The 25,764-nt window shown below is 39.9% G+C and overlaps 1 protein-coding gene and 1 long non-coding RNA gene across 12 annotated transcripts in view; one reads left to right on the forward strand and one right to left on the reverse strand.

Annotated features, from left to right (window-relative positions):
- Positions 1-25,764, reverse strand: part of PIK3R3 (phosphoinositide-3-kinase regulatory subunit 3) — a 363,941-nt gene that overhangs the window by 67,412 nt on the left and 270,765 nt on the right. The window lies entirely within an intron of this gene.
- The window catches only part of LOC110073779 (uncharacterized), a 281,110-nt gene that overhangs the window by 8,817 nt on the left and 246,529 nt on the right, over positions 1-25,764 (forward strand). For 6 of the 9 annotated variants that reach the window (XR_013544884.1, XR_013544886.1, XR_013544887.1 and 3 more), the window contains exon 2: positions 12,198-12,258. The exons of the other annotated variants lie outside the window; for them this stretch is intronic. This is a non-coding gene — a long non-coding RNA (uncharacterized LOC110073779). The remainder of the gene's footprint in view (positions 1-12,197; positions 12,259-25,764) is intronic. 9 annotated transcript variants of the gene reach the window in all.

The following is a 25,764-nucleotide window of genomic DNA, read 5'->3' on the forward strand; positions in this document are numbered from 1 at the left end:
TCAGGATCAGACCAACTAATCTGATCTCAGATAAATTCCCTTCCTGTGTACAAATATGGCTATCAAACCCTGAATGTGAAAGTAAGCCTGTCCGTTAAGTATCCCCGGTGGAATTTTTTAAAGCAATATGGCCGTTGTCCACGTCTTCCAATATTTTTGTTTGCACCTTAAAATAATTTGGAAGGGGTAAAGTGGGAAAGAAAGGGGCAGAGTGAATTCCATGGGAACAAGCTCTGACTTGCACGTATGAACTCTTTCCTTTCCCCCCCTTTTGTCTCCTTTAGTAACTGCATTTCCAGCAGCCTTGCCACCCACCAATAATGCCATCAAGTAATGCCTTGTCTAAAGTAGTGATGGGAAACACAGACAAGTAATTTTACTAAGGCAATAATGGTTCACGTTTTGTCACAACTTTTGTCACAATGATAAGACAATAACTAACTTTGGGAAGAATTTATTTTGTATACCTTATTTTGACTTGCAGATTCAAGTAGCAAAACCATTACTATTTACAGTATACACTGTGTTCCAGTGTTAGTCAGAGCTGCATTTACATAGTAAAGGATCTGTCTTTTTGTGACTTCAGGTGTATATGAAATAGGTAGCCATGTGTTGTTCATAAATGCTGAATAAAGTGAAAATTATCCTTGGTCAAAAGTGATCCTAACTGTGGAATCCTAGACACATCTGTTCAAAGACAAGCAATGGGTTCAATGGCAATTATTCTCACATACCTATTTGAGAGGATTGCAGACTAGTAATTTCACACCTTTTCTGAAAATAGAGTTAGGGGGTGAGTGCCTGACCACTCACACTGCCTTACAACAGTTTTCCTTCCCTAAGGGTGTGACTACAGAGCAGGAAAAATGTTAATGGACCCACTGGGAAGTCATACCTGGGAAGTCAGTTTCCCGGGTGAATTTCAGCCCATTACACAGGAATAATCAGAGTGGTCTTAACCGACCAGATAGGCGGGATATAAATAAAATAAATAATAATAAATAATAATAATAAGCAGGGGGAGATCATTCTTGTTTGTAACTTATTAATAATTTTAATCCTCTCCTCCCCACAACTGGTGTCTTGGTTTGCTTGTTTCAGTTTCCCTTCTGCTACCATTCTCTTTCCTTCCTTCTTCTTTTTTTCTCAAAGCCTTGCTGGCGGACCAAAGGGGGTGAGGGAAGATCAGCAAAGAGATAAGAGGATGTTTTAGCTCTGCTCTGCTCTGCTTTTTCCTCCCCTCTTTTTCCTCCCTTTGATCAGCCAGCTGGCCTAGTGCTAGGCAGCAAACCTTTAAAAGAAAAAAAGAAAAAAAAGAAGGAAACTGGAAACTGTACAGAACAGGAAGGGAAGAGGGAAACAAACAGATTTACACACGAGGTGTGGGGAGGGGAGGATTGAAATGGCTGCCATTTCCCCTAACAGTCCTGCCTTTCTCACTGCTGCAAGAGGTTTCCAAATACAAAGACTACAACCAACATTTCCTCTAATCTTCAGCCCCATGGATGGGACTCTGCCCCTCACATGTGCAACACCCCCCCCATGTGGGATTCCATTGCGACCAGGAACTAAAAGGGCCGAAGAAGATTGCCGTGGGTGTATGGAGGAGGAGGATCCCTGTGTGGAGGGAACCCTGGCTATAACCCCTTCCACATTCGTTCAATTACATTTGCTGAACCAATGTGAATGGTTCTGCTGTTTAAAAAAGTAGAAGCTCCAGCAGCAGAGGAAGAAAGTGTGTTGCAGCGGTCTGAGCCGATTTGCAGTGGCTCCTATGTTATGTGGTCAATGGAAAAATGTGAATCACACTATCCCAGCCCCAGAGCATTTGCCACCTTATAGGTTATATGTCAATGTAGCTGTAGCCTAAAATTCTTTAATGTGTTAGAATAATAGTTACCAATTGGAACAACTCCCAGAAGCTCCTCCTAGCATGGCTCATGCCCAGGGGTTTTGGGAGAGCATGACCAAAAGTCTAGAAGATGGAAGATTATGTTTTTGTTATTTATGCTGTATTTAGTTCTGTGTAGTTGTTTTAGCTGTCTGTAAACTTCCAGAATAGTGCACCAGCAGTAATGGGGTAGTATATAAGTTAAAGGAATTAATTAATTAATTAAAGAACAAGTTCCGTTGGGTTAAGGATTCTGTCTTTTGGTAGCCGAAATGGTACTTCAATAGTGGGTTATAGAATTGGAGGAAAATACTTAATCTGATCCAAAGTAGCCACCCAGATCCTGCTGTTCATTTAAGCAATAAAGAGGATGGATCCCCTAACAACTTAATGGAGGGGGAGACTTACTGATTTATTTATGTCCTGCTCTTTTCCAAGAATTGGGATTCAAAGTGGTTCATAACAAAATACAACAAGGTGGGGGACACTCTGGCCTGCCTGGGACACCTGAGTCGAGCCACATAGCTGACACTCTGTTGTGTCCTCATCAAACATGCTTCTGAGAGTGCTGGGACTGGGCAAGGACTCTATTCTGTAGAACCTCAAGTCAAGGTAGGTTTGTATGAGAGAAGATTGGGGCAGGTACACCCTTAGGCATCCACGGTGCCAATTCCCCTTTGAACTCTTTATACTGTGTGCAGATAATGAGGTTCCTATATGCATTTTCTCTTTTTACTTTCTGTCGGGGATATACATGTACATTTATGTTCATGAAGCAAGGCTGCCAAGGTTATCTCTTATTTTAGAAGATGTATCTTCTTGTAAATAATTATTTCATTTCAGAAGATGACAGTTCGACAATGTATATTAGTAGAATTCCTTATTGCTTAGAAAATATAGTCCAGCTGCCTGTCTTCTCTGTTATGAGCTAGACCTCCAACTCCCCTCCAGTTACTAAACTGCCAATGGTACACAGATATTATTCTGAAATAAGATTTCTTTCCTTGCCCAGTCATCTCCTGTATGTGGAATGGAGGTAGGGGTGCCATCTTGTCTTTTGTCTCAAGCTGATAAGTGTCTGGGACACTCCCCAGGTTCATGTGTGTATTTGAAAATTTTGCGCACACTCTTACTGAATCAAATACTTACACAGGATAGGTTTAAGAAAAGAACAACTGAGTCTAAAAACCCACTTACTGAAATCCAAAAAAGACCAGAGTACTTCTTATTTTGAAACAGGAATGGATTTCGACAGTCACAGTTCTATTTGGTGGGTCTAGGGGGCTAAACATTGGCCCCTGTCCCACTTTGAAGTCACAGACCCTTTCTCTAGGCAGCATTTGCACTATAGGTGGTGGTCTCCCACCATTTGCATTAAAATGCGCAAGATTTTTCGATGGTCCTGTTATAGATTGTCAGGTCAGAGTATCTGTGCTTAAACTAGGAATGTTGTTGAGGCAGTTCTGTTCTCTCCAGAGGTGTGGGAATAGGGGAGTGCCATTCAGATCCCATTGACAGATCTGTAATCTTGTCATCTTCATAAGTAAGAAGGGTGCGTGACTACAATCCAACCAAGGATTGTAGGGTGGGGAGGGTGACTGTAAAGCTGAAAGAAAGAAGCAAAAGGCTCGAGGACATGAAATTTTTTAAAAGGCTACATTATTTCTTAATAAGTTGAGTTAAACATTTAGAGGCAGACACCACAAACAAATCTTTGTTGGGGGTATCACTTTCGTTCCAAAAGCACACAGGCAATTTGTGCCTTCAAAATGACCCATTTTTCCATAATGCATGGTTGCTTGGCTACGTTTGCACTCCTGTTACATTTTCTCAGATGGAAACATGGTTATGTTTGCCTGCAAGATGCTACTTTTTCCAGGCTTCCCTTTCCTAAGGGACGAAGGCAGGATAAGAGCAATCTCTTAACATTAGATAAATACTGCTGCAATTATTTGAAATTTTCTTTCTTTTATTCAGGACAGAAGATGTGAAAACCTGACCCCATCTTAATGGTTAGTCCTGGCAGGGATTCAGAAAGTAAAAATAATGCAACTGGATCTTAGCAGGAGAGAGGGTTCACTGAGGCTTAGGTATGGGGTGTTTGAACAGAGAGCTATGAAGAGTGGCTCTGAGCAAGTACAGAGTGTTTTTTTCTTCCTGTTTGAAGCACTACAATTAGCTTGGAGTCATCTGGGAATGGGGTGGGGGGGAGGATCAGATCAGAGGCCTGTAACTTGCAGACTTAAGTTCAAGTATAAATCACTTTAAAATGTAAGTCATATCTCAAACAGAAATATGGTGGATTCCCTTGCAACTTGGTGCTGTCTTCAAATTAATGTTCCAAATGCTTTGAAAATAAAAATTGCTAGTACTGGATGACACCCAATGCATCTATATTCTGTTCTTGCCTTTTCTAAAACAAAAAACAAAAAACAAACCCCTCATCATTCTGAAATCTAGGCATTATACAAAAATATGTTGCATTCATTTAGGTATAACAAGCTTCCAGATACTTATGAAAAGATGGCAGTAGTGCTAAAATATACTGTGTTCCTCATTGTTTTTCTCCTTGTTGTATATTACAACTTATAGTAACAACTAATATTTCTGGAAGATGATATGAACCCTCTTTTCTCCTTTCTTAAACACCTACGACATATCAGAAGGCTTATGTGTATATTGGAACACAATTTTCTCAATAGCTCCTTCACTCTTAGAAGGGTTAAGCTGATGTTTGTTGTTGTTGTTGTTGTTGTTTAGTCGTTAAGTCATGTCCAAGTCTTCGTGACCCCATGGACCATGTGCTTAGCCCTAAAACTTCCTTCCTGGAGCATATGAATTAATTTATTTTATTTTGCCAATGTGTAACCACAGCCTGTGTATACATAAAGTAGCCTAGTGCTTCCAGATTGCAGAGTGCTCCTTATACACAGATTTGAATTCTTGCAGCTTTCAGTTTAGAAACCAGCTGCATTTAAATCTAGGTGAAGTATATTTAAGGTCCAAATTAATGTTAAACTCCCAGATTCATTTGAGGATTTCAGACACATGGCAGATCAACTTGTTGCAATAATATTTCCACTTGCTCATGTTCTGGCACTTCCGTGTTGATCATCACAGATGGTCCATCTCAACAGTTTACCATCAGCAGACATGCCACAATTTTCCTTAAGTTTACAGACTTGAAAAATATGGAGTGCACACTAGTGGAAAAAACGCAAGGGTCTAGTGTGACTAATTCTCATCATGTGGAAGGGCGAGGGAAAGCCATTAACAGCTGAATAGATTTGTGTGTTTGACTAAGAGAGGAGCTCCAACTACTCGCACTTCCTCTAGGAAGGGGTGTCTTGTGCTTTTAGATCTGTGGTATTGAAGGATTAGGAAACCACAAAAAAGTTAGCTTTGGCTTTACCTTGCACTAACAAATCATGAGATGTTTATTGTCTAATGGGGAAAGGCAAGGTAAATACTGCCTGCCAGTGAGCTACCTGCCAGTGCAGAGTTTCACAACAACAGTTTCTAGGCCAAGAACCTGCCATAATATGAAAACCTTAATTGTTCCTGTGCAAATCTTAGTACAGTACTTGGTTAACGCATCACTTTCCCCATCTCTGCCACCTCCAGAACAGCAAGATCTCTGTAAAAGGAGCCAGATCCCAAAGAAGCAATCTTTATTACCAAGATCTCTAAAGCACTTACTTTTCCTAGTCTAATAAGAATTCAAACAATAATCATTATTAATTGGTTGCAAATTGAAGGCAGGCAATTACTTCCTAAAACACTTCCAAGGGTTAAATGAATTACACTGTTTAAAAAAACATCTATGAGATAGAGCTGTCAAATATTGAAATGAAATTTCAGTACCAAAGAAGTATCAGAAGGCTTATGTATTAATGCATAGAGAAACTCAGCAGGTCTGGATATACTATTTGTAGTGGAATGCATACATCTACATCTGCAAACGAATTTATATTTTCACAGAATATTTATTTTATTTCTTTGTTTAAAATGTTTTTACACAGCCTTTCTCCTTAAAAGGACCTAAGGCAGGTTACACAATTAAAAGACAATATTAAAGCTAACATCAGTGAGTATACAAATGCTAAATTGGATCAAACATACCATACAAAAACATAAGCCACACTAAAACACATTCAAACCAATAAGGTATGACAATAGACTGAAAGGCCTACTCAGGCATCCAGTCACTCAGTGAAAGTCTGCTTGGACAAAAAAAGGACTTCACCGGCTTTTGATGATTTATGTCAAAAATTGATTTTTAAAATTTAAATTGTGATATTAATTGTGATTTAAATCAATTTGATTTTTTTAAAAAAAATATTGATTTCTATCCACCCTGCCTTGAGTCATTTCTTTATCTTGCCTCCATTCATTTAAATACTATTTCTGTATTCAGAAGTTCAGGCTATATGAAAACATCTTTAGTTCTCTATCAGCTTTGTTTGTAGAGCAGACAACTGGATATTTTTTTTAATCAGTGAATAGGCAAGAGTTAGCCTAATAATGGGATGGCAAAGGCTGGCCTGAGGAGACTTCAGTTTGTCTTTAGCAAAGAATCAACTTCATGATTTTCATAAGGTGTGATTGCACATATCTGTAGTGTTACATAAAGTGAAACAATATCAGTCAGGAAGTGCTATGTTTTAATTTCATATGATGAAGAGGTGATGATGAAGTAAAGGGATGCAGGCAAACTTGTCCACATGTCAGAAAAGCAAGGGGAGTGACAGTCATCACAGGCAACAGTGGTTTGTTTATTTGATGAGACAGAGAAGACCTAAAAATCATGTAGCTGTAAATAAGGCCTACAGAACAGCCCGGAGTGCATCTGCTGGGAAAGTAATTTTAAGTGCTGGGTGCTTAACCCCCCCAAAAAGGAAAAAGAAAAAAAATTACAAAAGCATGGGGATGGTGCCATGAGAATGAAACTGATATTTTCCAGAGATTACCATAATTGCAAGTGTAAAAATACCAAAATCCCTGTCTTTTATCACCAGCAGTTATCACTTGGGTTGAATAAAGAACCCTACAGTACCATTAGTGAATTACTCTTTGACATCATGTATTTGTTTGTTTGTTTGTTTATATTCTTATTTCATTAGATTTCTACCCCGCCCATCTAGACCACAGGTCTACTCTGGATGGCATTACAAATTTAAAAACAGTTAAACCGATAACTGTTGGTTTAAGATGTACGATTTCAGAACAGCTGATTATTGCCCACCTACTCCATCCCTAACTAAAATTCTACATTTTGCATTTTGACCTAATAATAAATAATTATATTTCTATACAAATAATGTTTAATAAATTAATGGACTGCACTGACTAAACCAAGATTTGAAATGGTGATTCTATGTGAATTTTAACTGGAGCTTGTATTTGCAAATGGGAGATCTTGCTGCATTTTGATGTTTCCAAAGGAGACTGTTGCACAGCAGTAGAGTGCATACTTTGCTTGCAGAAATTCCAGGTTCAGTCAATGGCGTCTCCAGTTACATGGGTCATGTGGCAGATAATGGGAAATGCCTCTTACTGCCTGAGACTTTGGAGACCTGATTTACCAGACTGAGTAATAGGTTATACTGGAGGGTGCATGTGTTCATATAGTCTGATCTTGTATAAGGCAACTCCCTATGTGTTTAGCTCTTGGTTAGGAACCAGTGTAAAAAATATTTTTTAAACTGTAAGTGCTTTGTTTTTAATCATTTGTGTAGATGAAACCTGACAGTAGTTAGAAGTCTCTAGATAATCACTAGTGTATAAACCATGGAATTTATTTTAAACAGTCAACTAACAGAATTCTTGGATCAGTGAATGTCACCTTTGATCTGTTTGACAGCCCCAAATATACCATATAAATACTTAAACACTTACTTAGGGTGTAGTTACACTGGGATTTGTCCCACTCTTTGGTCTATTTAGGGGATGCGCTGGTTCACTCCTTTTCCTAGGAACAACATGCTATAAATGCCAGCATGAATCAGTTTGTCTCCAGAATGTTCCTACTTGCACCTTTTAGCCTCCTATTTAGGGGCTTCTCTTTTTAAGATGTGGATAAGACCACTCTCTTTTGGCTCAGTTCCAGCAAGTGCAATCATTGGCTTGCTGCTTTTAAATTTCCATTCACCCTCAATTACCTAATATCATTAAGTGGCTTAAGCAGACAGTTTAGCTGCTTAATACTGAGAAACTAAAAACTTATTCTGCATTTCCATGGAGGGAAGGAAATGTAACACCACCACCCCAAAAAACCCTGATGTCTTATACTATTTAGAATGTTGGTTTTTTTAAAATTGTTTGTTTGTTTATTTCTTTTTCTTTCCCTTTAAAGAGAGGCAGGTTTGAGGTGTGGATGCCATGTGGATGTAAGGATCACACCAAATTGCACACCACACCCCTATTGAAGCTTGTGATGCTATTTAGCCTGGTCTAACCTGCTCCAATGTGTCCATCAAGCTGTTACTTACATTTTTTCATAGTAACCACATGTTCAGAAGAGCCAGTTCATTAGATAGAATGCACTGTGGTGTTGGGAGAGAACCATGGCAGTCTGCCAGTTGGACCCCTCTGCTGAAGAACATAGATGTGGATGCTACACAACATGTGGAATAGTTTAGCCTCCCTAAACTATTCGACTGAATTCAGATATGGTCAACGAAACTACCCCATTGCCAATGGTGAAATAAGATTCAGCTACAGCCAGTTTCTGGACCCAGGATAGGTGAAGGAGTTTCAGTACGTCCTTTGCTTCAGACAGCAGAATATCTTGGCCAGCTTTGATGTGAACCTGACAAAAATCTGGTGAACTGGACCTGGTGGCTCATTGGCAGCCAATACAGAGGTTCAAGTATGGGTGTGATATGCTCAGTTTCTGCTGTTCCAGTCCCCAACTGGGCAGCAACTCTCCTGCACCAACTGTAGCTCCTTGACTGTCATCAAGGGAAGCTCCATATACACTGCACTGCAATAGTACCATAGGTATGTTATCAGAGCATACACTATTGTGGTGGGATTCTCGTGGTCCAGGAATGGCTGTAGCTGATGGGCTAAACTCAGAGACTATAAGCACTCTTGTTGATGATGCCTTTGGGCCTTCCAGTGACAACACTCAATCACAGAGTACTCTCAGGATCCATAACTGCTTCATCATCAGAAATGCTACAACATCCAAAATTGCCTAGATGCCTAATTCCTGGACCTGGGCACCAATTGTCCACACATCCTCCATCTTGTTAGGATTTAATTTGATTTTGCTGGTCTTCATTGAGCTTACCACTGACTCCAGGCTCTGTGACTCATATGGATTAGAGACACAGAGATGAGTGTCACTTGCATGTGGATGATATCATGCTCCAAATCCTGAAGAACAAACAGTTCCCACAATTTCAGAGAAGAAAGGATTTTGTGATACCCTACAGTATTACTACCATGGAGCTAAGCTGAAGTCTTCCAATAATACTTTCCAATGGCAAACCAGGAGATAGGAGTGGAATCTATGCTCTACCTCTCTAACCCAACCCACTTGAGCCACTCCAAGGAAGGTCTATTCATTCATTAATCACTCCTGTTCTTCCCATATTCGAGACTTTTCCTGGAAACAGGAACCTACCTAATGTTCTTCCCCTTACTCCAGACTGAAGAAGACAGACTCTCTCTTTTGTGGTTTACATAGCTGGTGATATTTTCTTTTACCATGTTAAGAATTGTCTTTCAAAAGCAGCCCACCACTAGATAGTCAATAACATCTGGCCTTCAACAAATTTTCCTCTTACTTAACAATTCTCCTGTTCACTGAACAGCTGTTATATATGCACAGAGGACAAGCAAAGCCTGCCAGTACAAGGGTGTTAAAAGGGAGAAAAAAAAATAGGAAGCTGTGCTAGTGCTGTCTGGGAAATGACCAAGGAGACTTCTTAAGAGCTTAGATGTGGATCAGCTGAGCTCAAATCATAACTCTGTCCTGAACTCCAAAAGGATGGGGGAAGAGGAAGACTCTGCTGACCAGGCATTGCAGTGCTGCAGTGTTGATGATAACATCTCCTTCAGCAGCAGCACTTCATGCAATCTGCTGTTCCAGTTCCCACAAGAAGGGCTGAAGTAGTCTGTACAGCATGCCATGAATTCTCAGTGCTCGTGCTCTACTTCTTCTCCTCTTGCATGAAATTCTCCACAAAAATTAAACAAGTACAAGTATTCACTGCGATTGGTGCGGTTTGAATTCCATCCCCCCCCCCCCAGTGTGAGTTAACACTATTTTGGTGCAGCCGTCCAGCTTAAACAACTTGTAAAAGCCCTCACAGTGGCTTTTCCATCAGAAATCTGCTATATTATCATAAAAGTGTGGGCCTTGAAATGCATAATTTTTTTAAGTGCGTGGATGCAAACAGGGAAATTCAACATGTAAATAGAAATGTAAGCCTTTAGTATGAAATTCTAGGAACATGCATGGTGATATTATGTCAGAGTATACTGTACTGCCATGTGAAAAGTGTCCTGGCATTACGGCCATATAATATCTAAAGGGATCAGATAAAAATATGTAGGAACTGTCAGTGGGGCACAATGGTTCAAAGCATTCCCTACCTCCCAAGCATATAATACTTTACCAGCTTTTAGTAACATACTGATGAACAAGCAGACAAATGCCACACTACCTTCCTTAGCCAGTTGTCAGGGGACAAGACTGTTAGGAATATCTGGTACTTTTATTTACAGAGTATAGCAGTCTAGTGCTGAGTTTGTAACCATGGAAAAAAGAGTAATCACTCTGGATACTTGTAGTAAGGCAAAATACTCACTGGCCTAAATCCAGTTCATAATCTCGACTAGAATAGAACCATTGCTGACTCACCATTCAGCAATTTAGTCAACTGGTCTACTCAAATGGAGAACTAACAATTGGATTTAAGCCACTGTTTATTAAAGTGAAGGAAATCCATTTAGGGTTTATAAGAAAGGTTAAAAATGAGATAGCTAAAGTTAGTTAGAGAAGCCCCTAGAGATCTCTGAGAACAAGAGGAAGTGACTTCTCATGAAGCAGAAGGAAGAAAGGAAGAGCCTGAGAGTAACAATCTAAGACATTTGTAACTATTGAAAAAAAAATAGCCATCTTAGTCTGTGTAAGCGTATCAGACAGAAAAAGGATGGCTGAGGAACTGGGCTTAATCCACAGAAACTCATATAGCAGCTGGTCTTTAAGGTGCTGCAACCCTTCTGTCTTTTATTTGTTTTTTTTTTTTTGTTTTTATTTTGTCTGATATAATCTAGCAGAGAGATCTCAAAAACAGAAGACAGGGAGACATCTGGGTTATCTTTCTGTTGATTTCCCCTACCCCTGTAGACCATTTGTGTTGCTACTCTGTTCCAACAATGTCAGTATCTCAAAGCTTTCTATGTGATGGTTTGGAGGCCCAAGTTTTGATGGTTTGAAGGCCCGAGCTTCGATGCTGGGTCAGAAACTAGCCTCAGGATAACGAGTTCTCAGTTTTACTCCTTCAGCCTGCAGGTTGAAGGAGTAAAACTGAGAACTCGTTATCCTGAGGCTAGTTTCTGACCCAGCATCAAAGCTTGAGCCTCCAAAGTCAAATGCTTGTGTAGCATTTGGCCCAGAGCAGTTGTCTGGAGGTGCCTGTTGGTTTCGTCTTTGAGACAAAAGTAGCTACAAATCTTGCCCATACTCGGAAAAGAGATTACCAGGAAGCTTTGCTAGAGTGGTCCATTGGTCCAGATAGGCGGGGTACAAATCAAATCAAATAATAATAATAATAATAATAATAATAATAATAATAATAATAATAATAATAATAATAATAAATATTTCCCTTGAGTTTCATGGAATAAAAACAGTGTACTAATGTAACAAATAAACAGTATATAAATACCTTAAAACAATGGTTCGCAGTCTTGAGTAACCCAGGTGATCCTGGATTGTAAATCCCAGAAGCCTCCACCACTAGCTGTGCTACCTGGTGTTTCTGGGAGTTGCAGTCCAAGAACACCTGGGTTTCCCAAGGTTGAGAACCATGTCTTAAAACCTTAAGGCTCTAGTCCTGCATCCACATGGTTTGGAGGGTCACCAGATCAGAAATTCACAATGGCTTCTCTAAAAATGGCAATAAAATATGTGTGGCAGGGAAAAAGAAAATATACATTCATTAACTGGATTAATGTTTGGCAACTCTAGACTTAATCCAGCTAATGAGTGTGTTAATGTCAGTGCTAGTGCTTGAGATAATTCCTTTGGCGCAGCTCAGATCAAAGTTATCCTCTTTGTTTCATACAGGGATCAAGCAGAGAAAAGGGACAGGCAGCTGTTTGCTTGAAGCAAAGGCCTCCAAAGCCAGGTGAGCAACTCTAGTCTTATAATTATTTTCCTATGAGACCTCAGAGAAGTCACTCTGCTTCTTTGACCTCAGTACTTTTCTTTGTAAATTAGAGATAACTGCTGGTTCCTTGTTACAGCTAAAGAAAACTTAGTTTATGCAGAAACTAGATAGGCAGACTGCAAAATTTGGAATTCCATTTATTATTTAAAATGCATGTCTTGTGTATAGTGCCCCCCTCCCCATTTGTGAAAGAGAAAACTAGGACTGTGTGCATTCTGTATACACATGTATGGGTATGTTTGCAGCTCGTGTTAGGAGCCTTGTTTAGCAACAAGAGGTTAATACTCAGTGATGTCATGGAGCACACAGACAGGCAGAGACTGCAACTTGATTCCTGTGATTGGCTTGCATCATTTGATGTCACCACCAGCATGGGCAGCCCTGGACTAGGTAGCTGACCCTAAAGGTCACTTGAGAGAACTTAAAATTTCAAGTCCAAAGTCACTGGAAAACCTCATAAGTATTTTATAACACCATGAAATTTCAGATGACATCCTGGAGTCAAATCAGACAGTTAGATAGTATGTTATTAAAAGCTGATAGTGATTCTAAAGAGCTCTGTGCCTGAACTATCAGACTTGCTGGAAAAAAACTGTCTTTACCACCCATAAAACAAAGTAAGCTGATTTGTAAGATGGGGAAGGGGAGAAACTAGGACAATCATATGTCTTTTATATTTAAGAAATTGTATATTTTAACAACATCAGTATTGGTTTATATAGTTTGACCTTTGATGTGAGCTCAGAGGTGTTCAGCAGACTGGGGTTACTTTTGCTATCTGTTAAAACCATAAATAAATGAAAGTACCGTGGATTCTACAGAAATTCTGCAAAATATCTCCCCATGATCCAAATACAATTTGAAATGTTTGGAGATTACCAAGTCTAGCATTGCCTGTTTTGTGTTTATCATTTATTTCTTCATTTTTATTTATTTTATTTAACTTATACGCCACCCACACTACCCAAAGGTCTCTGGGCGGGTTACAACATATATTATATCCTACTTTTGTTTGTTTGTTTGTTTGAGAAACTCGGAGAAAATTTGTAGTGCTTAAAATTAAGGATATCTAGCAGGACTCACAGGCAATATAATAGCAGAAATTATGAATTACTGTTAATAAACAGCTTCAAAGAGCTACTTTTTGAACTAAAATTACCAATACAGTATTCCCAAGCCAGCATGGCCACTGGATTCTGGAAGTTAGTCTCTCATAGGTTTTGAGCTCTCCCAAGCAGCAACTCCTTGAAATAGAGCTTCTAAAATATCAAGGACCTATACAAAAAAATAAACAAAAAACCCCAAAAAAAACACACCTAACCCTAACCTGTATTCACCACCACCACCAAGGAAGATTCCCTTTTTGTTTTACCACTTTTAAAAAAGTGTTCAAGCCATATAATATGTTTTACACTTTTTATCTTTCAGAATCAGAGATACATTAAGAGTCATAAGGGGTAGGAGAGACATTCTAAATGATCCTAATTATTCAGGGCCAAATTGTGCTGGGGAGGATTCCCATGGAGGCTTGGCAGAGATGCTATCATGCTTTTGTGCATCTTCCATTCATTCAATGCAGATTGCACAGAAATACTTTCCCATAATTAACAGGGACCCATCTCTGGTGGAGAGTGGCAGGGAGCTTCAGAAGTTGTCTTAAACTGTGTCAGATCACAGTTCTATCTACCCCTCTATTGCTAGCAGCTCCTGCCACATTTTTAGGTAAGTGTTTATTCTAGCTACAGCTGAAGGTGCCAGAAATGGAAATTGGGGTCTTCAGCATGGAAAGCTATAGTGCTGAGCCCTGGTTAAGGGAATCAGAGCCAGTGGCTTCTCCTCTCTCTGTTCACTCTCTCTAGACTGGGATAGGGCAGAATTAGATGTGTCAGTGGGATGAGTGACCTTCTCAAGATGTGTGAGACAGACAGGTGCAGGGCAGGAATAATTTGGCATTATTTGCCAATGTAGGGTTTTAGGTTTTTTTTTTTAGTTTTTAAAGGAATTTGTTATTTTGCTTCGTATCTTCCCTCGTTTGGAGAAGGAGCTACACAGGGGATTGGAGGCCTATCTCCTGATTGCTCAGAAGACTGGTCATCTGTTTTTAATAACTCTGAAAGCTGAGTGTCAGTGTACTGAAGAAGTGATCTGACAGTGGGGGAAGAATAGACAGAAATACAGCACCAAATGATGTTCCCCTCTGTTCCTTTCCGTTTACTGATATGCAGACTTCTGGTGTTCTTATGTATAGCTTCCTTCCTCCCTAAAATTGTTGTTGTTCACATTTGTTTGAGAGAAGCACTTTTGTATCCATAATGGCTGCTGACACAATCATACACATGGCTATAGGGGCTTTTGTGAATAAAAGCCTATCCACATTGGCATATAGACTGATATATGGACAATGGTGTCTGTACATATTTCTAATTGGATTGATCCATCCTTCCCCTTTAAGAGCTGTTGTCTACCTTTCTGGCAGATTGATAGGGCATGTATTCCTTTTGGCATGATTTTTCTTCTAAACAACTCTATGTTTAGCCTGTACAGATGGTTAGCTCACACCAAAATGTACCTGTGGATGGCATTAACTGCAGTAGCAACCCTATGACATACAGTATTAGGTGGGTTGTGACATTTTAAGGGTATGTGGAGAAACCCACGCCTCTATTTTTGTCTTTTTTCAAATATTTCCCTAACAGTGAAATTCTAGTACATGCTAGGTTGATGTATTGCCCTTTCACTGTGCCACTTTTATTTATTAAAACATAAGGAAAGTCACTTGAGCCACCTGAATAATGGCTGACAGAAAAGGCAGGGAAGGGGGCTATGTTGAGTCCATTGGCTCCACTCCCCACAAGGCAGCACAGCCCCAGGTGAGGAGAAAGGCAGGAAAAGTGAGGGGTTATCTCTCTTCCATCTCCCCAACTTTCACTCCAAAGTTATGCACTCATGCTGCTGCTATCCTCAGCTGCCTCCTTACCCATGAGTAAACCAAATACCTTCATGAATAAAGTGGATAAATTGTGTGTGGGTATGTAGCATGGGAGAAGAGCATGATCTCTAGTGTGGGTAGAAGGATTGCTCAAGTGAGAGTTAAAAAAGACTCCTCTTAAGAATCTTTTCAGGAGAGACCAGACTACACCAAATTTCCCAGTGTGGACAGTCCCTGAATCAGGATTCTGCCCCCTCCCCACCATTCTTGGACGTAACAATAACATGTAGATATCTTTTTTTTTCTATTTAGATGTTCCCCTCTTTTGGTTGCACACTGTAATGTAGTGAGGGGGCTTGAGTGTATCAGGAAACCTGAGAACAATGATGTCAGAAGGTTAGATTCCATTATAAGTCTGAACTCTTGGCAGGGTCACGCATGGTGGAATGGTCAAAACTGAGACACCAGACTAAAATGCATCAACTCTATATAGGATCAATAGTCAAATCAGCAGTAGAGAACTGATAGTTTGAATGGTAATCCGGGAGGAGAAATTCCTAGAGAAGTCATGGAAAGAAGATCTCTCACAGACAAAGGCAGTGACACGCAAGGTTTTTGTTGTTGTTGTTAACACTGCAGAAGAAGGCAATGATAAACCACTTCTGAATATTTCTTACTTTGAAAACTCTATGAAGAGATAATCCAAAATGAAATAAGAGATAGTGTTGAAGATGAGACTTCCAGTTTGGAAGGCATTCAGTGAACTACTGGGGAACAGCAAAGAACAAATATCAATAGAATTATTACTAATGAAACAACTAGCTTAAAGGAGAAAATAAGTCTAGTGGCCAGTGCACACAGAGATGAAAAGAAATTGTGATGCTGCACACAACATACAGTTGAAACATGGAATCTGAGAAGTATGAATTAAGGTAAACTGGAAACCATAAAGCAAGAAATGGAATATTTAAACATTACAGTAGTACTTGATGCAAAACAAACTGAAGTGACCAGAATGGGACTTTTTCAGTCAGACAATTACAAAGTGTTTACTCTGGAAATGATAAAATCAGGAAAAAAAAATTGAGTGAGGCAAGATGTAGCACAAGTGGTTCAGGTTACAATACAAAATCTGACTGCTAGTATTCAATCTACTATTAGAACCTATTGGAAAACCAATCAAAATAACCACAATTGAAGTCAACTCCCCAACAACAGTTGCTGAAGAAAAGGAAATCAAAAGCTTTTATGCAAATATCCAGGAGGAAATTATTCACACACAAAAACATGATGTGCTGATAATCATAGGTGGGAGCACAGAAGAAATAAAGTGGAACCAATTGTTATTGGAGAATTCGGTTTAGGAATCAGAAATGAGGCAGGAGAACAATTAATAACATTTTGTGAAGCCAGAAATTTTTTATTGCAATTACATACTTCAAGAAACCAAACAGACTGTACTTGTGGGTATCTGGCAAATACAGAAATAAAATAGATTATATGGAAGTGCAGTAGTTAATGGAGAAGCTTTATTTTCTTTTCTGAAATAGGACCAGAAGCAAATTGTAGTACTTACCATGAATTGTTACTATCCAAAATTACAGTAAAGATGAATTGGAAAACACTAAAAGAGTCATAGTGTCAAAATATAGTTTAAATAATACTTCTGGTGAATTTTAGGTCCATATAAATAATAGTTTTGTATTACTAAATTCAATTGATCATAAAGAAGAATAACTGTGGACTGAAACCAGGAAAATTAAATGGAAGAGAACAAGAAAATAGGAAAAACAAGAGATTTCTTCCACAAATTCCAATAAGTTAAAGGGCATTTTATTTATTTTATTTATTTATTTATTTATTTGATTTGTATCCCGCCCATCTGGTAGGTCAGTACCACTCTGAGCGGCATTTTAAATTTAGATTAGGGATGCTGAAAGACCAACAGGCAAACATATAATTTGGACAGAATAAAATTAAGAGAAGGTGGAAACAGTATGCTGAAGAACTGTGCAAAAGTGATAGAAGGATGACAGGTTCTTTTGAAGAAGAATTCTTTGATGAAGAACCAGCAGTACTAGACAGTGAAGTGAAAGCTGCTCTGAAGCACTTGGAAGAAATAAATCATCAGGAGCAGATAGGAAACCAATAGAACTATTCCAAGCTAAAAAAATCCTAACAAGAATATACTAACAGACATGGGAAAACAAAACAATGGTCCATAAATTGACAACATTCAATATATATTTCAGTCCCCAAGAAAGAAGACATGAAGAATTGCAGTAAATATTGCAGAGTGATGTTCATGGTATCACAACAAAGACTTTACACATATACGGATTGAGAAATGCCTGTTGTTCAGCAGAATTTCAGAAGGGAAGAAGCTCTAGAAATATTACTGCAAATTAGTGGAGCTCCCCAAAGAATTTCAAAAGAAGGTCAATCTGTGCTTTATAGAATACAGCAAAGCCTTTGACAGTGTGGATAGTGAGACACTGCAGACTGTTTAAAAAGAAATGGGTGTCCATTCACACTAGATTGTCTTGGTGCATAATCTGGATTATGGTCAAGAAGCTTCTGTCAGGACAGAATGTAAAAAACCACACAGAATTATTTTAAATAGACAAAGGTGTTAGACAAGGGTGTATCTCTTTATCTCCCTATCTGTTCAGTCTGTATGTAGAATGTATCCTACAGAAAGCTAGATTAGATTCAGATGAAGGAGCAGTAAATATCAGAAATACACAGTAAAATACGCAGATTATACCACTGAAATTGGCAGAAGGCAGCAATGACTTGAACCCACTCCTGATGAAAGTGAAAGAAGAAAATCCAAAAGTGGATTTTTAAAATTTCTTTTAAACTGTGATAGTGCTATTTCAGATAGAAAAAAATATAACAGATCAGACTGTGAGGTTTCTGCAACCAGAAACCTATGCTCCTGGCTTCATTACTTGACAAACCCCAGACATAATTTACTCCAATGCAGGCATGCCAAAATGCTTCAAAATAAATTGCACCCAGAATCAAGTTAAAATAAGCAACCCCCTCAAAACAGATTAAAATACGCCATTGTCCAAACAAACAAACAAACAAACAAACAACCATGTTTCCCAGCAAAAAAAATAAATAAATAAAAAAATAAAAAATTGGACACTCAGCTGTACATCATGTAAATGGATATTTTTAACTGATTTCAAGTGTGCTAAACCTGACACAAATTCAGGAGTTTTTCAGTGTGTAACCACACTACCAGTTAGAATTTTTGCATTTCCTGCTGAGACTGTGTTATGCTTTCATTTTTAAAAAGATTATAACAACAACTTCCAAGGTTTTTTTTACAAAGAGAGAGAGGTGGAGAGAGAGAGAAAGAAACTAGGGGGAGGTAAGAATGAATCAGAAATGCATAGTGGAGAGGATTTTGTTTTACTGAGCTTCAAAGCACTGTAAGCATGCAAAGCAGAAAAATTTGAATTGAAATGAAAACTATTATAAAGATTATAATTGCAGATTTTATAGTCAAGGATAATATTCTTATAACCTCCTTGACCCATATAGTGCATAAAGATGGCATTTTAGACAGAGGACCTCCTGGTGTTATATGTTGATACACAAGGCAGTGCACATCTAATTTCTGACCACTGAAAGCAATGACTGCAGCTTAATGTCAACCTTTCTTCCATAAAATAAAATCGGGATTCAAGCTTGACTGTTTGGTGCTATGCATATTATTACGGACTTGCTGTCTTTAAATCTAAATGGCATCTCCATGGCTTTTCTACCCGGGATTCATTTTTCTCTTATATTTTAACTCCTGCCACTTTTTAAAGACAATGGTACTAATTTTTATATATGCTCCTCCTAAATTCTCTCTGGCCCTTGTACTTATTTCATACATGCATCATGTACAAATTGCTTAAAGGCCAAACTTTAGACCCCAGCTGCTTTGCTTCTTTGGATTAGACTATATCAGTAGTTCCCAACCTTGGGTCCCAGATGTTCTTGGACTAAAACTCTCAGAAGGCTTCACCAGTAGCTGCACAGGCCAGGATTTCTGTGAGTTATAGTCCAAGAACATCTTGGGACCCAAGGTTGGGAAACATTTGACTATAGGGCCTTTTCACTAGTGCATTTGTTTTCCCTATGAAGACACAGGTGCTTACAAGGTACTGGTCAACTCACTTCAACTCACTTGCTCATACTTGTGACAAGAAAATGTCCTAATTGGAAGAGATTTATGGTCTATACTTAATTCCAACAAGATAGCATAAGACAGGATGCACAGAATCATAGAGGTAGAAGGGACTCCAAAGGGTATTCAAGATCAGTTCCCTGCAGGAAGAAGAAATCCATCATTCAAACAGCCCTGAAAGATGGCCATCAAATCTCTGCGTAAAAACCTCCAATGAGGTTTTCATGCAAGATTATAATTCTTCTAATGGTTTAGAGATGGAGTGTGCATAGAAAGCAGAAATCACTATTGTGTAAAAAGTAGATTTGCCATTCCTTTACAGCTGCTTGGATAGCTCAGTGTATCTGGCTGTGGAGCCAGAGGCTGGGAGTTTGATTCCCCACTGTACCTCCTGTGAGTAGAGCCAACCTGTGAGGCCTTGGGCAAACTGCCCATTGCCAGGCTGCCCCCAGAAGAAGGGAATGATAAACCACTTCTGAGTATTTCTACCTGGAAAATCCTGGAAAGGGTCACCATGTCAGAATTGACTTGATGCCTCATTATTATTATATTTCACTTCAAAATGCAACATCCCATAACGACTATTACTTGTTTTGCAGTCCAATAAATCAATTTAATTTAATTTAACTGAGATGGTAGAAAATACTGATGTTTGGTAAGAGTACCTCTCAAATACTTAACCTGTACATGAAAAATACCAGTTAGTTATTCAGCATAAATTCCCTGTTGTGGGAAAGATGTGTTCCCATTTTTGCAGGTTATATCAGAGACTGAAGCATTAAGTCTGCAACTCACATATTGTCCTGGCAGATTTCCCCATCCCCAATCTTTTCAGCTGCCCTCTTCTCCACCTGTTGGACTGCAAAGATCTTCAGATGGGCAACATGGCAGGAGAGTTGCAACAAGGAGAAACAGGTGAGAGAAGGCATTACTGCCTCATCAGGGTATCTGGTGGATTGTTTTATTTTAGTGGGCAAATATCCAGGTTATAACTTGGATTGGCAGCATTTCCTGCTTTGAGCAATGCAGAGATAGAACATGGTGTCAGCTAGAATTACAAGGTATTGGCCAGATTCATCACCAGAAGAAAGGTCTGAAGTAGAGCCTGGAAATAACTACTGTAGTTACCAGGGATGGAAATTAAAGTCATGCAACTCACTGTCAAGTCAGTTTTAAGTCACACTGGTGACTCAACTTTTTTCCCCCCAGTGACTCAGACTTGACTCGCGACTTGGACCCATGTTTCCAAGTCATGTTTTCGAGTCCCTATTCTTTTAATGAAGGACACTGTAAACTCAGAAGAAGCTTTGTGATATTCACCAGAAGAGACAGGCAAACAGTGGCAAATGACAGAGGAAGAAGTAGCGATGGGGAGGGAGAGTTTTTGAGAGAGTGAGGAGTGAAGGGATAAGAGAAGACAAGGCAGGCTCAATGTTTTTTTGTTTTATATCGGCTCCAAGTCAGAGCACAAGGGTGGGCTTGGGAAGGGGGCAGGGAGGAGGATTTGGGGCTTACGACTTGGTACCAAAGACTCAGACTCGGTACCAAAGACTCAGACGTGGAACTCAGATCCTAAGACTATGTTTATAGTTGAGGACTGTGGACTCCATGAGAGAGCGAGAGCGAGCGAGCGAGCGAGCGAGAGATTGATTTTATTTATTTATTTATTAGATTTCTATCCCACCCATCTAGACCAAAGGTCTACTCTGGAGAGAGAAGGAACATCACATGCTTGAAGTGCTGGTTCATGCTGCCACCTTAAGCTCTGTTGTGGAAGCTGGGACAACAATGAGGTCAAGGGAAGGAGAGTGTGGAATTTAGATTTTGAGAAGTAGCTAATATAGCCATTGCAGTTGCTTTCGTGAAACAAGAAACTAAGGGCTTCTTTTTTAAAAAAATCTGATGAAGCATGTTGCAGCCCACAAATTTTAAAAAAATGTAATACTAACAGTAAATAACTGGTGTTCGGGGAGAGGACACTGGAACTATAATTGTTATTAATTACTTTTTTAGAAATAAGTTTCCAAAAGCTAGTCTGAAAGGAGTCCAAAGTCCAAACACAAGGCTATACTAGAAGCAAAGCCAGAAGGCCAGTCTGAAGTGCTCTCTCGCAGATGCTTTTTCTTTGTGTGGAATCCCCAGGTGGCCACTTCTGCATCTGGTGGCTGACTCAGTCTGTCTTTAAGTGTCTGTGCTCCCAAGGACTACTTCAACATACAGCTTCCACTTCTCATTGTGAACGGGCTCACCCGCAACCTTGAGAAAGATCTGCCAACATCCCACTCTTTTCTAGGATTTTGACTCTTCAGATCTCATAGATCTGATCTGATCCATGTGGCATTTGGCACATGGAACTATAGGTCATCCTCCAAAGCAAATTACTCCAGTGGAGCATTCCTCAGTGGAGCTACTTTATGGATATGTGCCGAATGCTGCAAAATGTATGGAGCACATGATAGGGAGAGGCAGCCCTGAAGAAAATATACAGGGGTATTTTAGAACAACAAAGGACAAGATTTAGATGTTCCCATAACACAATATGAAGGTGAATGTGCTGATAACTGGGAAAGATTGAAACTTCACCTATGACAGATCACAGAATCATAGAATAATGAAGTCGGAAGGGACCTGTAAGGCCATCGGGTTCAATCCCCTGCTGAATGCAGGAATCCAAATCAAAGGATATCTGCCAGATGGTTATCTCTTGAACGCCTCCAGTGTTGGAGCAATCACCACCACTTGATTCAATTATGAATAGTTGATTTTTCCTACACCATCACGGGGAACCCCATCCTAGCAAATTTATAAAAAAGACATGCAATATTTTGAAATGAGTCCTCCCCCCCCCCCCGACACTTCATTGAAAAAGCTCCTTCACCTTCCTCTTGCCTCATTTTTTCCATAGCCAACGATTTGGTGATGATGGCCTTAAATTGTTCTACTTTAACTTTTTAATGAAACTAAGAATAGAATTTCTGAACTATTATGCTGTAATGAGAGGAATATTTTTAGTCTCTTGTCTTAAACTTGGACTTGAATTCAACTCTGCTCCACTCAAGTTCAGGTCAACAATTACTATTCTTTTATGTATTTCCCAGCATCTTAATTTTAATTTTTTTTTAAAAGAGCATTTATCTTTATCTCAGATATACTTAATCATTTCGGTGTCTAGAAACATAGCTTTAGCTTAACATTTGAAAATGAACTAAGGTGCAGGAGGCAAGCAGGTGGAAATTGTAATATTTAGCATATTTTAATGTTAGCATTACAAAGTCAGGTACTATCTAAGGGAGAGTTAAATGGATGTGTTTTCATGTAACTAGCTGTGCTAGTAGGACAGGTAGCATTTTGCCTGCTACCTTTGTAATGCCAGCCTCATTAACTAAATGGTTTTTAATTTATCTCAAATTTATGTTATATTTATTTTTCCTCCTACCACCATGACTGAATAGACTCAATGAAATTTGGCTCATATAAACCATATAATTACAATTGTAATATGATTGATCACTGATAGATTTTCACAATTTTTGTTGAAATTATTGGCTTATAGAATCACCATGCTGACTGTTGTCTTTTGTATTGCCCCACTCGCTCTAATGAAGCATTTAACGTGTTCTAGTTAAATCCCAGATTTGTGTTTATATTCCTGTTTGGACCTCTTTCATTATGCACTGGGCTGTTTCAAACCCATTAAAATGATAACTTTCATTCCCAACACATGTATGCAACTAATTAGGTCCACATCTACATCAGTCATCACATGTGTTTGTCCAGAATGTGCACACTATCCCTTAATGGAAGGAAGGAGAGTGGTACTGAGTCCAGAGGAAAACACAGTACGAAGGTGCTTTGAATTTACAAAGGATGCTCCTGTCATTCTGACATCTAATATTATCTCTGAATTTATTAAAGAAGTTATTCACAGAATAACTATATTGTATAGTATGGGACAGTGCCCATGGCTGCCATGTTTATCAATATTTATCTGATGTCTACACATACACTTTTTAAATCTAAAGTGGAGGCCATCCGCCGTGACCTTTCGCCTTTTTTAAATACAATGGATCGAGCAGAGATGTCCAGCGCTCCGTCCTGCCCGGTAATTCTCGATTCTTTTCAGCCTGTAACATCAGAGCTGGTAGACAAGGCGCTTGATCGCTGTCGGGCCACCACCTCTTCTCTCGACCCTTGCCCGGCCTGGCTAATCAAAGCAGCCAGGCCGGTAACAACTGAATGGGCCACTGCAATAATTAATGGGTCTCTCCAGGAGGGCAAGGTACCCCTTGCCCTCAAGGAGACACTCATTAGGCCCATCAGGAAGAAACCAAATCTGGCGGCGGATGAAATTGGCAATTATAGGCCCGTCACCAGTGTGTCCTTCATCAGCAAAGTGTTTGAGAGGGTGGTGGCGGACCAGCTTCAGGCGCTCTTAGACGAAACCAGTGCTCTAGACCCATTTCAGTCGGGCTTCAGGCCGCGCTATGGTACAGAGACGGCACTGGTCTCACTGCTGGATGACCTGTTGAGGGAGGCCGATGGGGGCAATGTGTCCTTGTTGGTCCTCCTCGACATCTCAGCTGCCTTTGATACCGTCAACCACGGTATCCTCCTGGGGAGGCTCTCCGAGCTGGGAGTCAGTGGCCTGGCATTTGCCTGGCTCCGCTCCTTCCTGGAGGACCGCCCCCAGAGAGTGCAGATTGGGGAGAATGTCTCGGCCCCGTGGAGTCTCAATTGTGGGGTTCCACAGGGGTCGATCATCTCCCCAATGCTGTTTAACATCTTCATGAGGCCGCTGGGCGGGGTCATCAGAGGGTGTGGGGCATCGTGTCACCAGTACGCTGATGACACACAGCTCTACATCTCTTTTACTCCAACTTCAGTGGATGCCGTCCAGTCCCTCCAGCGCTGCCTGGACACCGTACTGGAATGGATGCAGTCAAATGGATTGAGGCTGAACCCGGACAAGACGGAGGTCTTGAGGGTGGGTGGCCCTCCCGTCAGCGGCATAGGTGACTCCCTTTCTTTTGGAGGGATGACCCTTGCCACAAAGAGTGAGGTCCGCAGCTTGGGGATACATCTGGACCCGGCGCTAACCATGGAAACCCAGGTGGCGTCCGTGGTCCGTTCTGCCTATTTTCATCTATGGCGGATTGCCCAGCTGCGGCCATATCTTGATCGGGGGGCCCTCACTACTCTAGTCCACGCGCTCGTAATCTCGAGACTAGACCATTGTAATGCACTCTACGTGGGGCTGCCTTTGAGGCTCATGCGGAAACTCCAGATGGTCCAGAATGCAGCAGCCAGGCTTATTAGTGGGGTGAGAAAATATCAGCACATCTCCCCCACTCTGGCTGCGCTGCACTGGTTACCTATTCGTTTCCGCATTGACTTCAAAGTATTGATTACATATAAAGCCCTAAACGGTTTGGGACCTCAATATTTGGCAGATCGCCTCCTCCCACCCAGATCTACCCGAGTCACCCGACATAGCCAGCAGGGACGGCTGAGGGGACTGACGCCGAGGGAGGCCCGGAAGGAGAAAACAAGAAACCGGGCCTTCTTGGCGGTTGCCCCTCGGCTGTGGAACACACTTCCCACTGAAATTCGGCTGGCACCCTTGCTGGGTGTGTTCAAAAACCAACTAAAAACATGGTTATTCAGGCAGGCCTTCCCCCCAGTCACCTAAGTTCTTTTCCCCCCTTTTTTCCGGTTCTTAATGTTGCCATCTTGGATAATATTAATTATAATAATTGCATTATGGTAGTTATTTTTCTGCATTGTTTTAATGTGTTTTAATTTTTGTAAGCCGCCCCGAGTAAACGTTGTCTAGAGGGGCGGGGTAAAAATTGAATAAATAAATAAATAAATAAATAAATACTGTACAGTCATGTGCAGCAACCCTTAGTCATTTGCTAATTCACCAAATATCAAACATGACTTTTTGGTGATATAAGCAACCAAGTTAAGTTTTATTTTATATTTTGCTGTAACACAGTTTTGATTCCATATCAAGTGTTTGCTTCATGAGGTTTTCATCATTTATTACAGTTTATAATCTTTCTCCTTTTAAGGATTTCAGGGTTGCTTATGTGGTTCTCACAGCACACACTCATTTTATTTATTTATTTATTTATTTATTTATTTATTTATTTATTTATTTATTTATTTATTTATTTATTTATTTATTTATTTATTTATTGATTGTATTTATACCCCGCCTATCTAGTCATTTCGACCACTCTAGGCGGCTAACAGCCCTGTGAGAAAGAGTAGGCAGACAGATGGTTTAAAGGCTATCTAATGAGTTTCATGGCTGAATAGGAAATTGATACTGGCTCTT

Source organism: Pogona vitticeps, chromosome 4 (genome assembly GCF_051106095.1).
Source record: "Pogona vitticeps strain Pit_001003342236 chromosome 4, PviZW2.1, whole genome shotgun sequence".
In the NCBI taxonomy this organism is placed as follows: domain Eukaryota; kingdom Metazoa; phylum Chordata; class Lepidosauria; order Squamata; family Agamidae; genus Pogona; species Pogona vitticeps.